This window comes from Pteropus alecto, unplaced genomic scaffold (assembly GCF_000325575.1).
Source record: "Pteropus alecto unplaced genomic scaffold, ASM32557v1 scaffold238, whole genome shotgun sequence".
Classification (NCBI taxonomy): Eukaryota; Metazoa; Chordata; class Mammalia; order Chiroptera; family Pteropodidae; genus Pteropus; species Pteropus alecto.
Window position 1 is genome coordinate 1,179,912 of NW_006442104.1, and position 17,825 is coordinate 1,197,736.

At 38.6% G+C, this 17,825-nt stretch overlaps 1 long non-coding RNA gene and 1 pseudogene across 3 annotated transcripts in view; one reads left to right on the forward strand and one right to left on the reverse strand.

The window, feature by feature from the left end:
• LOC102895780 overlaps positions 1–15,148 on the forward strand; it is a 659,008-nt gene extending 643,860 nt beyond the window's left edge. For 2 of the 3 annotated variants that reach the window (XR_003042515.1, XR_003042526.1), the window contains 3 exons: positions 759–869; positions 4,130–4,342; positions 15,057–15,148. This is a non-coding gene — a long non-coding RNA (uncharacterized LOC102895780). The remainder of the gene's footprint in view (positions 1–758; positions 870–4,129; positions 4,343–15,056) is intronic. The other variant, XR_003042522.1, reaches the window with a different exon arrangement.
• LOC112469229 lies at positions 12,020–12,138 on the reverse strand (annotated as a pseudogene).
• Positions 15,149–17,825: the final 2,677 nt, after the last annotated feature.

Consider the following 17,825-nt stretch of genomic DNA (forward strand, 5'->3'; position numbering starts at 1 on the left):
TTTTAGGGTTCCTTAGGGCAAAGACCCAGTCTCTCTCTTATATCGAACCAAGTAGATATTCAATGCTAGAAGTTTGCTTGATAAGACTTAAAATAAATTCCTATTATAAAAATCAGAATTGATCAGACAGACTTGTTTCTGCTTCATCTCCATGGAAACCTTTATTTTTCCTGGCGCTGGATGAGGAAGCGCCATGTTGGGAGATGACATAACCTTGGAACGGTCCTCCCTTCAGGCTGAAGCACTTAGTCAGAAAGCTCTGGCATGTGTGCTGAAGTCCCCAGCACTGGGAACATGAGGAAACTCATAAATACCCATCTTGAGAAGCCAGCAGATTAAATAGATGCCAGCTTCTCAAGGCCACGCTCTTTCATCACGAGAGAGATGCAATGTAAACAAAGAGCTTGAAGGTGAAAATGAAATTTTAGAACAGAAAGAGAACACAAAAGCAGGATTCATAGCAGACCGGGGGAGGGGGAGGAGGAGAAAAGCAAGGATGCGAGGCAGCAAACAAGCGAAAGGCTGTAGAGAAAAAGTCAATAGATCATTTAAAAGCTGTGAGTCATTTGCTTCCTGATTCAAGGGGGCCAGTGACAGAGGACACAGTTCATTTTGACAAACACTCATTAATGGTGGGGTGGAACGAGGAAGAGTGGGTGGCAGAGGAGCTTGGAGCGGGTAGTAGGTTTTGGGTTGTGGGAATAAGGTTTGGAGAAGAAAGAGTAATCGTGTTCTCTACGTTGTGCTGATCTTTCTAGATATTTAATACTGGTGAGTTTTCACAGTGAATCTCCGAAGCAGGCAATGCTACCTCATTGGATCGGTGAGGGAACCAAGTCTTGAGACTAAGGAACTTTTCCAGTCGCACGGTTAGTACATGCCAGTACCTATTTCCAAATTTAGGTACGTCTGATTCTGAAATCTATGCCTCATCCTCAACCTCATTCTGTCACCCTGCCTCACTCAGCACATGTGATAGAATCTGAAAATGGAAATAAAACAAGAATACAAAGCAGGTTTTTAACTTTTTAAAAAGTGTTCTGGGCTAATAGGGATAGAAAGGCATGTAAACACTGAGCTAAATCACATGATAGAATGATATACATGCTTGGGTTGATATAAACAATGTACTGAGGATCACAGATAAAAGAGCATTTCATTGAGATTTTTGAAAGGAACAGGAAGTGCTATCTAGGAATGTGGTGTTACTGGACCTGAATGAAAAGATCTTGGATCAAGTTAATAAGAGAAGAATTAAGGGAAGACTATTATTATACACAAGGAAGGGGAAGGAATTATCATGCACAGTACATGGAAAAAGACTGAAAAATATTGCTTGCAATTAGACCATGGAGATGCCTGAATATAAGCAGTTTGGATTTCATGCTACATACAAGGAGGGTCAAGAGCAGAAATTTGAAGAAGGGAGAGAGGTCTGTTGTGCAGACATCTAGGATGAGGCACTGCCTCAAGAATAGCCACAGCTTACTTTCCGTAGGTTCTGCAAGGTTGCGGAACTGTAGAAAAACATTTGCCTGAAAATTCCAAATTCTTTCTTTGCCCTTAGCTAGAAGGCCTGGAACTTTTTTCTTTAAAGTTTGTAACAAGTAGCCTAAGGACATAAACTAGAGGCTTAATTATTTTAATGTCTTACCTATTACAAACCCAGAAGAAATGTTATAAGGCTCCACATCTTCTCTACTTACTGGAGGGGAATAATATTAGATGGTAGCTGCAGGCTAAACACAAGGGGGCCAGCTATCCAGCAGCAGGGCCTAGGATAGAGAAAGGGATCTAGCTACCATGATTTGGGTTCAGAGTCATAACTTCGGTCCCTAAGAGCTCTTGAAGAAATCAAGGTAGAGACCCCAGTCCTAGAAAAACTGGGGTACCAGGCAGGTTCTTTGGTATGAGAATCACTTATAAAATGCAGATCTTGCAGGCAGAGTTTAGAATCCAGGGCACAACTTGGAATAGAATCCACGGTTTGACTTTTCTGACAATGGATGGCCAGGCCATAAAATTATATCCCTTCTCAAGGGGCCAGACGGGTGATGAAGAACGAGGTAAGGTCATATCTGCAGGCAAAATAGCATAGCTCCAGTTTTCAGGTCAGGTGACCACAAGAGCAGAAAGTTAGGCTAATCCATGCAATACCAAGAGTCAGCAAGGATTATTATAAGATCACGAGCCTGGGAAGTCAAAAGCAGGAATATAAAGAATGAGAAAAATTCCACAAGACAGGCATCAGTACTGGTCTTAGAGCTGTACCTGAGGAAGGAAGAATATGGAGTACTTAGATCTGGCCGAGCCGATGCTAATGAAACAGTTCACCCTGAATCTAAATGTGGACAGAGGTAAGCAGTTCGTGACAGGCGGCCTCTAGTAGGCTACCTGCCTGACGATGTCCATGCCCTTGTGTCATTCTCCTCCGTGGCTGGGGGCTGCCTTAGCAACTTGTTTCCAAGCAGTAGAAGTGCCAACATGGCAAAGTGCAGGAATATTATTTCCTTGATTTGGTTACATAGATTATGACCTTCCATTTTGTATGACCTGTCCCTTGGTGACCTTGATGACACAAGCTACCATAGGAAGAGGCCCATGTCGCATAGAACCAAGGACAACCTCCTGCCAATAGCCAGCAGGGAACTTAGGCCATGCAAGGAGCTGAGTTCTGCCAACAACTGATAAGCTTGGAAGATCCAGGTCAAGCCTTCAAATGAGACCCAACCCTAGCCAACACCTTGACTACAGGTGATAGCTAGTCCGCTTGGTGAGGCTATGGAGCCTAGTTGTTTAGCCAAACACTGGTCTAGAGGATGCTGAGAATGTATTTTTTTTTTGGATGTGATTAACATTTAAATCGGTAGACTCTGAGAAGATGAATATTTAAATAAATAAACTGAGTGATGCATATTACTCTTCCTAATGTGGGTGGGCCTCATCCAATCACTTGAGAGCCTCGTTCAATCACTGAGCAAGGACAGAGGTTTCCAGAGGTTTCAAGACAGCAACACAGAGCTCTTGCTTGAGGTTGCAGCCTGTTGCCCTGTGGAATCTGGATTCAGGACTGCAACTCTTTCAGGAATTACAGTTTGCCAGATTTCAGACTTGCCAGCCCTCACGACTGTTAACCAAATCCTTGAAATAAATCTCTCTCTCTCTCCCTCCCCACTCCATCTCCCTCTAAATATGAGAGGCCTTGAAGCAGAGGCTCCAGCTAAGTTATGCTGTATTCCTGACCCATAAAAATGATGAAATAATAAAAATTTGTGGCAATTTGTTATGCAGCAATCTTCCAAAGAACAAAATTAAGAAATTTTAAAACTTGATTCAAATTATATGTCCCATGTCTGATGGATACTTTTTATAAAATTTAATATAAATAAATGTCAGACTAAGGATCTCAGACTTTGTCTTCCAAACTTTGGGGAGGCTTTGGAAAGTTCTCATTTGAAGAAACACACAAACAGACCTGTGCTTTAGAGAAATCATTCTGGAAGCATAGCGGGGGAAGTGTCCTGAGGCCCTAGGGAGCTCCATGGTTGTTCAGGCTGGAGGAGAGAGAAGTGGAGGGGAGAGAGACTTAGAAGGGACACTTGGTAGGATTAATCCTCCTTGAAAGAATGAATAACGACAGATTGAAGGAAACCATTGAAAGTGCAGGTCAGGATTCTAGGTCATGACCCACTGCCTCTGCCTCAGATCAAATTGCTGTGACTCTTTCTTTCATTGATGCTAGAGTGTCCTAACCAGACTACCTGCCTTCATTCCTAACTCTTCTCAAAAATGTTTTTATACTCTAGACATAACATTTATTTAAAAATGTAATTCTGATTACATTGCTATCCTACTTAAAATTCCTCAGCGTTTTTCAGGGCCTGCAGGGAAAAGAAAAATGCATTCACATGGCTTACAGGGGCCTATGGCAATGTCTGTTTCTTTCTCCAGCCTTGCTATATCTCGATTTCCTCATCAAATATTAAAATGTTTTAATATATTTTTAAAAACTGATGCCAAGACTTTCTAAGTGATTGAACACCCCCATTATTCTCTGTTGCTTTTCCAAACTCCATTTTAAAAGACAATGAAAGAGTTTTTATTTATGTTTTGCTTTTGTTTTTTTTAGGGCATAAATTCACCAAGACAATATTTGCAACAATATTAGCAACAAGAAATAGCAACAATATACGGCCATCCCAAATCCCAAGCTAGAAATATAGGGATCCTGAAAGCATACTGTTTTGTACTATAAAGCTCCATAAGTCCAGAAGGTCAGACTGCTGAAAGGCTGTATAAGAGAAGCTGCATGTTAGACACCTCCTCCTCTTTCAGACCACAGGTAACCTCCCCCTCCTACCTCATGATGAATGGAGATTTAGTCTCTAAAGAGATTGAATCAGAAAGACAGAGACAAAGTTGATAGTGGAAAACCAAACAGAAAGCAGGTATTTGCACAGAAGTGTACATACCCTATAATGATATTCTCTTCTTTCATGAAGCAAAAAATTAGTGGGAAACAGGCCTTAATTTTCAAAGGAGAGCTGACAAATTCCTTAATGGAGTACACATGACCAGCCAAAGAGAAAATAAATATAAATACTGACATGTAAAAACTCCTCAATCCAATGAACCATTCAACTCCCCTTATAAACAAAGTCCATCAGTTGACAAGGAAACACACGTGATAAGTTTCAAGTAGCTTTTAAATTTTGATGCTTCATTCTTATATATGAACATACAGAAATGCAAAGTTAATATGACATTTGAAAATAAATCAATGTAATTCACCATATTCAAAGAAAAAAAAGAGAAAAACCATGGATTATCTCAAGAAATGAAGGAGCTTCATGAACAAATTCTCAGCAAGCTACGTCAAAAAAAAAAAAGAGTATCATTATAGGATGTATATACTTCTACAGCTGATATTATATATTATGGTTTGTGACTGAGTGCTTTCTCATGAAGAAAAAGAAAAAGAGGAAAATGGCTGTTCCCATCACTTCTATTCAACAACAAACAGAAAATTCTGTCATTGTAGTAATGCAGTAAAAAAATGCATATAGTTTGGGAAAAAAAAATAAACTGTTCTTATTCACAGACAACAGTATTATGTACCTAAAAAGTTCTAAGGACTTTACAGAAAGCTTTATGAATTAATAACTGAGTTTAGTAAGGTTACACAATGACAGGTCAACATACAAAAATAAGTCAATTGAATATTTATATACTAGTAACAAACAATTGGGAAAAGATTAAATATATTTTATAATAGCAAAAACATGAAATGTTTAGGGATAAGTTTTGTAAAATATATGCAGTAGCTATATACTAAAATCTACAAAACAGTGCTAAAAAACAACAACGAAAAAAGACAAGTAAAGAGCTATACCATGCTCATGGATTGGAATGCTTACTATTGTCAAGATGTCAATTCTTTTTAGGTTTACATATAAATTTAATGTAACACTGATCAAAACACCAGAAGGCTATTTTTAAATAAGACTTGACTAGCTGATTTTAAAATTAATATTGAAAATCAGAGGACCTAAAATACCTAAAACAATTTTTTAAAAAGAGCAATGTCAGAAGACTTACCTAGTTTACTCACTCTAAGTTGCAGTAATCGAGAACAACATGGTATTAGTGCAAGGATAGATTACAGATTAATAGAACAGAATAGAGAATATAGAAATAGACCCTCACATATATGGTGAATTGGCTTTATGAAAATGCGCCCTGGTAATTTTATATGAGAAACATATTGTCAACATATTGTGCTAGAAAAACTGGATATCTATAGAGAAAAAGTAATACTTGACTTGTACCACATACTACAAATAAAAATGAATGCAAAATGGGTCATTGACTTACATGTAAAAACTAAAATTATAAAACTTATAGAATAAAATATAGGGAAAATAACATCCACGACCTTGGAATAGGCCAATGTTTCTTGGACTTCACCCCAAAATAACAAACCACAAAGGAAAAATAAGTAATAAATTGGAGTTCATTTAAATTAAAAAAGTCTGCTCTTTGAAAGAAACTATTAAGAAACTGAAAAAAGTAAACCACTGTCTGAGAAAAAAATTTTCTCCTTGCCTCTGTCTGCTGAAAGACTTGCATCAAGAATATATAAATAACTCTTACAACTCCATAGTAAAAGTCTAACCATCCAAAGTATTTCAACAAACAATTAATATATGACGATAGGAGTGACTAATAAGCATATTCAAAAGTGCTCAATACTGCTAGTCATCTTGGAAATGCAAATTAAAAACACAATAAGATACCATTAAACTTTCACTCGAAAGGCTAGAATTAAAAGACTGACAATACTAAGTATTGGTGAAGATGTGGAACAGCTAGTACTCTGGGAGTATGAACTGGAACCGCTGTTCTAAAAACAGTTTGGCAGCTTCTCATAAAACAAAATACACACTTTAATATGACCTAGTTACTCTATTTTTAAGTATTTACCCAAGAGATATAAAACCATGTATTCACACAAATGCTTGTCCGTGGATGTTTAATAGTAGCTTTATTCATAATAGCCCCAAACTGAAATAATGCAAATATTTATCAACATACAAATGGATAAACTAACTGTGGTATGTCCTTATGATGAATACTGTTCAACAACAAAAGGAGATCATGAATAACACATGCAAACAACATTGATAAATCTCAATAACATTATGCTGAGTGAAAGAAGTCAAACACAAGAGAACATGCTGTGTGATTCAATTTATAAGAAATTCTAGAGCAAGCGATACTAATCTATAATGATGGATTAGTGCTTGCCTGGAGCCCGAAATAGAAGGGAGTTGATTGCAAAGAGGCATGAGGGAATTTCTAGGGATGATGTAGATGTTCTATTTTATGTTTGAAGTAGTTACATGGGTGCATATATATTGGCCAAAGCTTATTGAATTGTATACTCAAAATGTAATTATAGCTTGAAAAAACTGATATTAATTTTACACAATAGGAAGGATATTATTTAAAAAAATAATTCAGGAAAATTGATCAGAAATGCAAGTTGTAAGTTTCCAGATCCTTAGTAGGTGTTCGATTAATAATTTTAGTTGTTTGATTACATAAGATATATATAATGCCCTTAGCAAAGTGCTTGACATGTAACAAATGCTTAATAATTGTTTGTAGAACCAATGCCTGGATGGGTCCATTAATCTCTAATGTCCTATAATTCCCACTTGTCTTGAGCTTGTAGATGTTTGAGTAGAGAAAAGAAAACGTATAAAGAACTTCTTATAAATGTGCAATCTGCCTTTCTGCCAAGGAGACACTTCTTAGTATGAAGGGAAGGCTGGGTAGAGGGACCCACCAGAAATACTAATGCAGTTGCTGCTACACAAAGATGGGCCCCTAAGCCTCACAGAGGAGAAAAGGCAGATAGATAATAAGATGACATCTGGCTAATAGAATGGTACAAAATGACGGCAAAAACCTACTTAATGCAAAGCAACTTCCTAAAAGGAAGCTTAGAGTTTGGCAAAATGGCCCAAGGGCAAATATCAGTGCTGGGAACCACAGGTAGGAGAGAGGCCTGGGCCAAGGCCATTTCCGAGCTGCATCGCCTTCAGGAGACTTGAAAGGACATCTAAAGCTTCCTGCTCAACTCTCCTTCAGTAGGTGAGGACATGAAGGCCCACAGAAAGCAAACGGCCTACCCAGCGAGCGTAGGCGTGGAGTCAGAACTGCTCCCAGACCACCTACCTTTTTATTACTTTGCAGGCCCAAAATGCCCAAGAGAAAGACCTTCCAAATCACACCCATGATGCTGGGTTTTGCCTGCTAATCTGTATGGTTGTATTTGTGCGTCCAGTGCAAATGAAAATCAGACCATTGTAGCACTGGATTTGCGACCTCTGAAACTAAGCAGTTTCTGATCAGCTCAGTTTATGATGGGGAAACCCATCATAATGTGATGTTTCTCTACGTGAACTGAATTGTGGCTCCCTTTTAGGAATGAGGGCATGAGTTCCTGGGCATGAATATAAGAAGAAATTGTGCTGTGCTTCAAGGGATTTCAACGAGCCTATGGCCTCACGAGTTGTCGCAGTAACACTTTGCTTTCAGAGGGTGGTGTCTTTGGGCGCTCACAAGCCAAGACAGAATCAGCCCGAGCTGGCTTCCAGCTGACACAGGTGGCAGCTGTGGCTTTTAGGTCTTGATCTACTCCAATAATTGAACTGCCTTCTTCCTCTGTGGTTAGAGGTGTCATCTGGCTGTTTATAGTATGTTGGTATTAATTAAAACCCAATTCTTGTATTTTACCACACACTTATTTATAACCTTCAAGGAACATGCTCACCTCCTAACACATCTGGTGGGTGCTATATGTGGCTGAGGGCCTACTCACATTGGGGACAATAATTGCATCTTTTCCCTAAATTGCACTGAGAGGACTACACCTAAGTGATTTTTTTGAGGATAAATAATTTCAAGTTTGTTTTAAATTTGAAAACCTGGATGTTGCTACACTAGATGACAGAATAATGCACCACGGTAAAGTAAAAATAGCTCTGGATTAAGAATTAAGGGATATCTAAGGGAGGCTGGCACAGATGATCCCTAGTACTAGAAGAGAAAAGAACAAAGCTCCTGCTTAGTCTGTTCAGGTGGCTGAATATAACAAAATACCATAGGTTGGGTGGCTTATGAACAACAGAAATTTACTTCTCACAGTTCTGGAGGCTGGAAGTCCAAGGTCAAGAGGCCCAGTGTTGTCAGGTGAGGGCTCATTTCTGGGCAGCAGACATGTAGGTTGTATCCTTACCAGGCAGAAGGGGTGAGGGAGCTCTCTCTGGTCTCTCTTAGGAGAATACTAATCTCATCACGAGGCTCCACCCTCATGACCTAGTCACCCCCAAAGGGTCCACTTCCTAAAACCATCACAATGGGTATGAGGATTTCAACATGTGAATTGGGGGTGGGGGATGCAAATGGCATCTGCTGTTTATTGAGTTCTTGTTATGTGCTTGACACTTAATATTCAATTAAATTTTAAGCAACATAAGGACAGTCTTCCACCTGTTTTATTTACTTTTTATGCTGACTCTCATCACAGTATTCAACACATCTTAGTAGCTCCACACACATTTTTTGAATAAATGAATAAACAAAAGAGGGTAATATTTTTAACTTTATTTTTCAGATTGGAACTTAGACTTAAAAATGTTGGGTAACTTGCCCGAATTCACACAGCTGTTGTGTCAAAAAGCTTAACATCGAATTATGAATGATCTCCTTGATTGTAAAGAGTATCTCTTCATTACACTGTGCACCTTTAGTCAACCAACGGAGAATCACTCAGGCGTGTCCCAGTTTAGGGGAAGTTTGATGGCACTGAACTGCAATAAAACGAGTGGCATCAATCTTAGTAACTTTTTAACAAGGTGACTCAAGGAGCAGCTGCGTGGAGAACTGTAGAGGGGCAAGTGTGGAAAAAGAGCCCGTTTGAGAAGTGACGATGGTCATCTGGGTGGGAGGTGAAAACGTCTTGGGCCACAGTGACGATATTAGACTTGGTGGGAAATGATTGACTTTGAGATGGTCGTGAGAGGAATCAAGGGGACTTGCTGATGGACTCTGCATAGGGAAGAAAGAAGGGGCCACCGGGTATGTTTCAGGCTTTTGGCTTCAAGTACTACATGGACGGTGGCACCGCTCCTTGAGTTGTGAAATCTGAGGGCAGAACGGTTTTACAGGGTAGAGAATCAGAGTTTTGTTTTGAATATGTCACCTTTGATATGCATGTTAGATAAGCGGGGAGATGTGGAGTGGGCTGTTGGACATGTGAGGCTGAAATTCTGGAAAAAGGTGAGGGTGGAGGACATATATTCAGGACTCTTTGACATGTATGTAGTATTTGAGCTCTGGCCCCTAACTGGAAAGACCCCTTCAGAAAAACGGTACATGGTGGTTAATCGACCACAGCATACTTGGCAAGAACACACACTGTGTCCTCAACGTGACTCGAGCTGATGATTGCTCCCCAGGTTTGGCAGAAAGGTTGAAAGCAAAAGCAGCCTTTACTGAGAATTCCCTCTGGCAAGATGTCAAATTTAAAAAACAGCAGAGTAGACTCAGCTACAGACTGAGCCAGACTGAGAGTTGACGCAGCCACTGCAGGCTTACAGAAATTACGATGAGCTCTTGGGTTAGTCAAAACATAATAACGATATCCAAAGTTCAGATATGTGCAGGCTGGATATGATGACTTACGGTTTTTTTTTTCTTTTCTTTCTCTCTTTTCTATCCCAGAAAAGAAAACAAACGTCAACACTCCATACCCTGGAGCTTTGATGTACTGAAGCTTCGGGTGTCTAGTATTCAGTTCCCGCTGGAGAACTGGCTGTATCATGTTGCACTGATTCATTTAATCTGTCTTCCCCTTATATGCTGGGCTTCTTGAGGGCAGGGATAAACCCCTTCTTAACCATATCTCCAGTTTCGTAAAGTCTCTGGAGAATTATACTGACTCAGTCTTTGTGGGTTGATGAATCCACTGAGTATTTGAGAAAGGTAATATTCAAAGTATTCAACAGAAAAACATGATACAAAATGATTCTTCTATAAAATTCGGTTTCTATGAACAGCACTGAGTCCTCATACAGGTGACTTGTAAGATCTATCAACTATGAGTTATTCTGTCACCACTTTTGGCCTCAGTTCCCTTTCTATGAAAAGAAAGGACTATATACACACAATATATAATCATGTTTTGTTTCTTCAAACCTAATTTCATAGTCTTTGCCCTCAAGCTAGTTACTTGGCCAAGTCAGCCTCTAGCTGTGACGAAATCTGGCCATTCCTCTTGATCTGTCTCTTCAGAGTCCAAGAGCAGAAGAGGACGTTTTCTCTCCCAGACTCAGGGATGGCCTTATTTTATGCCCAGGTGACTCATATGTCATTCAGGAGCAACCCCAATAGATTTATTACCAATATTAATTAAGAGAAGTCACTGGACATATAAATAAGTGAATTCAAGGTGTTAGACCTTTGAAATATTTTCAACAAATAATTTTAAAAAATATTTAAAAAATTTTCAATGGGCCCTACGTCTCAAACTTTAGTTCAAATAATATTATATTTTAAACTTAGACCATTCACAAGCATCGGTTATTATTTTATTTGCTGTATGTTTATTTATTTCTGTGCCCACCCCTAATCAAATGTGAACTTCACAAGGCCAGAGACTGATCTGACCTAATAATAGACATGGTCTTCTATCGTATGCTCAAACCCAGCATGTGCCAGACACCTAAAATGTGTTCAATAAATATTTGTTGAGTGTACGAATTACCTCCAGTCTATTACGATCCTAAAAGTTAGATAGGATTATATTTTCTTTTCAGAGGGGAAAACCGAGTTTCAGAGAAGTGCCATCTTTAAAGTAGTGAAACTGAGATAATGACTTTAAATCTTGTCTTTTTTTTTTTTTATCCCCATGTACCTCAGTAATCACACTGCACCATCATATCAAAACAGCGAATATTCAATGATGGCAATTTTTTATATCTCTGGCTGTTTTTCCATAGTGATTAGCCATTCAACCTTTGAGAGAGAAAAAAAGGTCATGCTTACTTTTTTAGAGTGTAAGACTTCAGAGAGTGGAGAGAAAACATAAACAACAGGTAGATGGTGAAAGACATAAGAGAAAAATTGAAACAAGAAATATTGGAAGAAAAAATAAGACACAGTCAGAATAGGTTAGTATAAATAACTGTGGATACCTAACTGGCAAAAAGATATGTGATTTCCTGACATTTACAGCTAGCTTCTTTTGATTTGGAGAGCAGTGTCTCTAAAGAGATTCTAGGCATACATTTTCATAGTGTTTTAGCTATAGACGAGAATGATTTTTATCTATCTATCTATCTATCTATCTATCTAGCTATCTATTTAGTTGAGGCAACCCTTGGTGGACCTCATAGATTGCAAAGACCTTGTCAGCTTACAATCCCTTATTTTTTATTTTTATTTTTTACTCCTACACCACCTGGTCTTCCTAGGTGGTCTCCCATCCAAGTACTAACCAGGCCTGACCCTGCTTAGCTTCTGAGATCAGAGGGGATCAGGCTTGTTCAGGGTAGCATGGCCATGGACAATGATTTTTAAAAAGAGGATGTTCAATATTAGGGTGCATGTCTATGGAGGTCTGTCAGGAAAACAAAATTAGGAGATGTATCTTACATTCAGGTTTATCGAGATGGTTGGTGTGGTAATGCCTTGATCGATGGAACTCTAAACTGAAATCAGGATTTCTCTCTACTGTCCTCTCTGTACTATACTCCACATGCTACATGATTTGAGAGGCATGCCCTTTGGTGCCTCAGCTGTTACATCAGCAAAAGCAAGCCAAGATATAAAGAAATTTTCCAAATAGGAGCAAACCATACTGCAGAAATTAGGTCTATGCCTATTAAGAACCTAAAACTTCAACATATTGAGAACGGATTGCATATGAACCCATCAATGTGATGATGTCAAAGAAAAGAAATTCTTTTTTTAAAAGAATAGACCAACTTTTTTTTAACTGTGTAATTTAAAGACAAGATGCAGATGGTTACTTTTGAGTTTATTTACTCTCTGAAGATAGGTTGGCATATTTGTTCAAAATCATTAAGAAATATTGGTATGTCTGGCTACAAGGTGACATAAACACATGATGGAAATTAATTTAAACCCACAGATCATCTCCCTGGCAAGATGGGTTCTTCAGAGCTACATTAGATCAGGAGGCAATTTAGACATGAACCGTGAAAAAAATAATTCCGAGGTCCGGGACGCTTATAATCAAATTCATCTATCTGATTGCAAATATTAGCTGTGTTTCTATATTGCAAGTGTCAGTATGTCCCTGAATGGTTAGAATTCGCTGCCATGGCTGCAGTGAATTCTTATCAATAAAGAGGTGGTGTTAACCTTTTGCTGTGGCAGGGCCATTCAGTTCTTACTTCACATTTCCTCATGATTCGAATTTACTAATCCCGCATTCACTGAGGGCTTTCTATGTAATGAGCATCCTTCTAAGAGCTGAAAAGGCATAGATCAATATAATATAGTCTCTGACTTCAAAGAGTGTTCAGTCCGATGGGAGAAACAGATGATTAAAGCGCTTGACCGATGCGATGGTGGACATGACGGTGGATGGCCAAGGGCCCAGAGGAGGAAGGTCACTTCAAAGCCATGAGAAGCTCCAGGAAGTTTAGAGGAGTCTGAGCAGTCTAGAGGGATGAATGAGATCTGACTAAAGAAGAAAAGGTAGATGATCCCAAAGGAAGTAACAAGCAAAGGTCTAGGATGTAATAAGAGCATGGTACAGAGAGGGGATTGCAAGCCATACCTGATAAAAGAATGGTGGTTATTGGGGAGGTGGCTGACCACCTGCGAGAAAGCAGGGTCATGCGTCTGTTCTTTATAACTTCGGCCTTGATTCCAGCATTTAGAATAGTTCTCAACCTTGGTTGAATATTGAAATCATCTGGGTACTCTTAAAATATAACGAATGTCTATACCCGCCCCTAGAATTTGTAATTTAACTGGCCTGGAGTGAAGTATAGATATTCCAGAAAATAAATTCATGTGTTCCAAAATGGCAGAGTATTAGATACCTAAGTTGTGAGATGGAAAGTTTGTCTCTCTGTCTGTCTGTCTATCTCTCTCCCTCCATCGAAGGCACCTTATAGCTCGCAACTACCCTAGGCTTCAAACATTTTGAAATTTGTAAAAAGAAGGAAGTGAGGAGCTATACCTCATAAAGCTGGAAAAGTCCAGTAACATTCATTCACTCAGTCAATTCAGTCAACAAATAACTAAAGAGAACCTTTGTTTTCTAGGCATCCCCTAGGCTCTGAAGATACATCCCCTAGGGAGATTCAGAAAATAAACAAATTGGTGAATATATAACATGTTAAATAACAGGAAAGGGTCATGAAGAAACGTAAAGCAGGAGTAAGGGAAAGATTGTGACTAGGGATGTATTTCAGATGGGAATATTAGAAGTGGCTTCTAAAAAGATGTTTAGGTAAAGACTTAAATGAGGGGAAGGGATTATTTATAAGGACATGTGAGTATAGACCATTTCTGGCTAAGGAGGCCAGTGTGACTGCACAGAATGAACAGGGAATAAGTAGAAGGAGAGGAGGTTGGCCATGTCACAAAAGATTTTATAGGTCACAGCAAAAATGTGGACTTTAAGCACGATGGGAAGATTCTAGAAGGTTTTGAGCAGAGAGGTGACATAAACAGATCACAATTTTAATTAGATTCCTTGTTTTTTTAAAATTTTTTTGAAGTCACATTTTTTAATTTCTTATTTTTAATGAGCCATGCACTATTTTTTTTAAATAAAAAATTGATTTATAATTTTCATTAGAATAATGTTAATGTTTAATTAAATAATATGTTCGGTTTCTTGTGTAGAGAACAGACTAGACTTTAGCAGGTAAGAGTGAAAAGAGAGAAGCCAGTTAGGAAACTATAAGATGACTGGCTGTGGAGCAGACTTGGGAGATACCATAGGTGACGGCAAGAAAAAGTCAGTCTTGGGTTATTGTTAAAATAGCTAAATAATGATGAATTTGAAAATGGTACAGGAGGGGGCACTTTTGGGGGGAGGGGATGTCGATAAAGAATTTGGTTTTGGAAAAATTAATATTTAATGCTTGGTAAACATCTAAGTAGATGCTTGCCAAGCTGGAAGCCAGATATTTCCATATGAACTCAGGGAGATGTCAGGGCTAGAAGAATGCACTTAAGAGTTATCAACTTAACAGATACTGTTTAAAAATCATGGACCTCGTAAGAAAGAGATCTGAAAACTGAGCTCTGGAGTCCTTTAATGCTCAGAGTTTGAAATCATAATCTTCAAAGTGATGGCATTTGGAAGTGAGGACTTTGGGGAGGTGATTAAATTTTGATGAGGTCATGAGACTGCCGTTCCCATGACAGTATTAGTGTCCTTGTAACAAGAACACCAGTATGTCCTTCATTTCTCTCTTTCTTTCTCTCCACTATATGAGGATTTTGCAAGAAGGCAACCTTCTGCAAACCAGGAAGAGGGTCCTCGCCAAGAACTAAATCTGCTGGCACCTTGATCTTGGACCTTCCTGCCTCCAGAACTGTGAGTAAAAATACTGTCTATTGTTTAAGTCACCCAGTCTATGTTATTTTGTTGTGGCAGCCCTAGCAGACTAAGACAACTAAGGTTTCTTGTCAAGGTCTGCCATATTCTGTTCCCAGAGTGTGGGTAGAGAATGTAATTTCACCAAGGTAGGGTTTTGTTATTTAAGGGCTGTGGTGGGCATAATAATGGCCCCACAAAGATGTCCTTGTCCTAATCCCAATAACCTACGATTATGTTAGGTTGCATGATGAAGGGGGAAATTAAGGTTGCAGATGAAATTAAGTCTGTCAATTAGCTGACCTTGAGATGGAGATTATCCCGGATTATCCTGGTGGGCCAATATCTTCACAAGGGTCCTTACAGATGGGAGTAACAGAAGAATGTGTCAGTGTGATGTGAGAAGGAGTTGATTGCCCATTGCTGACTCTGAAGATGGAAGGGTGCCACAAGTGCAAGAATGCAGGTGACTCTAGAAGCTAGAACCAATCTCCCATAGGACCTCCAAAAAGAAACACAGCCCTACTGACACCTTGATTTTCACTTGAGACGTATTTTTTTTTACTTCCAATCTACAGAAGTGTAAAATAATAAATTTGTGGCTTTAAAATTTTTTAAATAATTAAATAAATTTTAATTACGGTTGGCATACAATATTATATTAGTTTCAATATAGTGATTAGACATTTATATAACTTACAAAGTGGTCACACTGATAAATCTCATACCCATCCGACCACCTCCCCTTCCATCTGGCAATCATCAAAATGTTCTCTGTATCTATAAGTTTGTTTCTGTTTTGTTTTGTTTATTTTGTTCTTTAGATTCCACATGTCAGTGAAATCGGAGGACATTTGTCTTTCTCTGTCTGACTTACTCCACTCAGCATAATACGCTCTAGGTCCATCCATGTTGCTGCAGATGGCAAAATTGTGTTGTTTTAAGGTAATGAATTTGTGGTTATTTGTTACAGCAGGGATAGGAAACTAATACAAGTACCCTCGAAAGAGAAAGAGTCAAGTATGCGATTATAATGACAGAATATGGAATATAAATGCTATATGGAGGAACAGGGGACCAGGAGATTGATGACAAAAAGATAGGTAGGATCACCACCTACCATGCAGTAGAGTTCTCATTAAGGTGAAAGCACTTTTAGAGAGGGGAGAGCACTGAAAAGATAGAGGGTATGGGTCAGAAAAGGAGAGGCTTGGGTGGGGCAATTATTATTAATGGTCAGGTCTAAGCTATAACCATGGGGTTGGGTAAGTTGACTTGTTGAGAATGAGGTCATGAAAAGTTGATGGGTTATTGGATAGCTCTGTCTACATGAAAATCACCAACAAGGATGACAACAGTGGTTGTGAAGAGAAAATTCATGAGGCAAGTGCTAAAATATTCTAAAAATGATGAGAAAAAGTCCAGGAGCTCTGTATTTGAAGGGTAAAGTAACAGACGATATAGTCTGATAGTGTCTTCTTCAAAAGGTATGAGGTATTTTTGAGAGAAAGGAGGATAAATAGTGGGGAGTGCTGATAAAGAGCGAGGAGGATGTCTACCCCAGCCATAACCCACAAAATATGTAGGAAGTAAGATCATTTCCAACTAATGGAGTTTTGGGAAAAGCCATAGCCTCAAGTTTAGTTTATAGGGGATTTGCTAATGGCAGACATGAGCTCTTTAGTGCATTTGGGAAAGGTTTGGGGAATCAGAGATGGTGTTAGATTGAGTCAAATTAAGGAAAGTACATTCTTGTGGTGCTGGGGACCAGGTAATAAGGTGTGGTTCTTCCCAGATTAATCTACATTTTCAATGGCATTCCAATCAATTTACCAGTAGCATTTTTTTATGGCTCTTGACAAAATGTTACTTATAATTCATATGAAAGAACAATTGTCCAAAAATAGCTAAGAAAATTCTGCCAAAGAACAAGGATTTTATACTTGCCTTAGCAGATATAAAGACTTATTCTTTAGGTACATTAATTAAAAAAGAAGTTATTGAAGTAATATTACAAAGTAATGGGGAAAATGGGCTTTTCAAAAGGAGAGTGGGAGCAGTGAGTATTCCATAGTTGAAAAAGATCTCAAATTCATGCCATATTAAAAATATATTCCAGATGATTTGAAAACCTAAGACATAAATAATTGAGGAACACTTCAAAATAATTTTAAAAATGGGTATAAAATATGTGTGGGTGGGTATATGTACCTCTATTTTATTATTGGGAAGTAATTCTTAAGTGAGACACAATATCTTGCTTTTTCAAGAAGGCAGTTCTGTTCGGCAGAGAAATAATGGCATGATTTTCTAGTCCACTAAAACCCTGGGTCCTAGACAGAGGAGTAGCTGTATGCATGAGAAGGCTGAAGCAAAGCATTTCCCCATCTCCTTTGAACGATCAGTTCTCCCCCATTTCACACAGCGATGAATATGACAGCCACAAGTTGCAATTCTTCACTGAATTGCTAAAGTACTATAGCAAGTGAAATTTCCTTTCGAATTCTTGCAAAAGTCTGAGAGTCCCGATTTCACTATTAGCAGCTTTTGAGTTTTTGTCTCATTATGTATCATCAGAATGATCTTAGGAGAAGACAAAGAGAAATGTGTCAAGGTCTCATCTCAGGATATTATTGTAGTACAGATGTTCCCTGAACTGAATGAATAT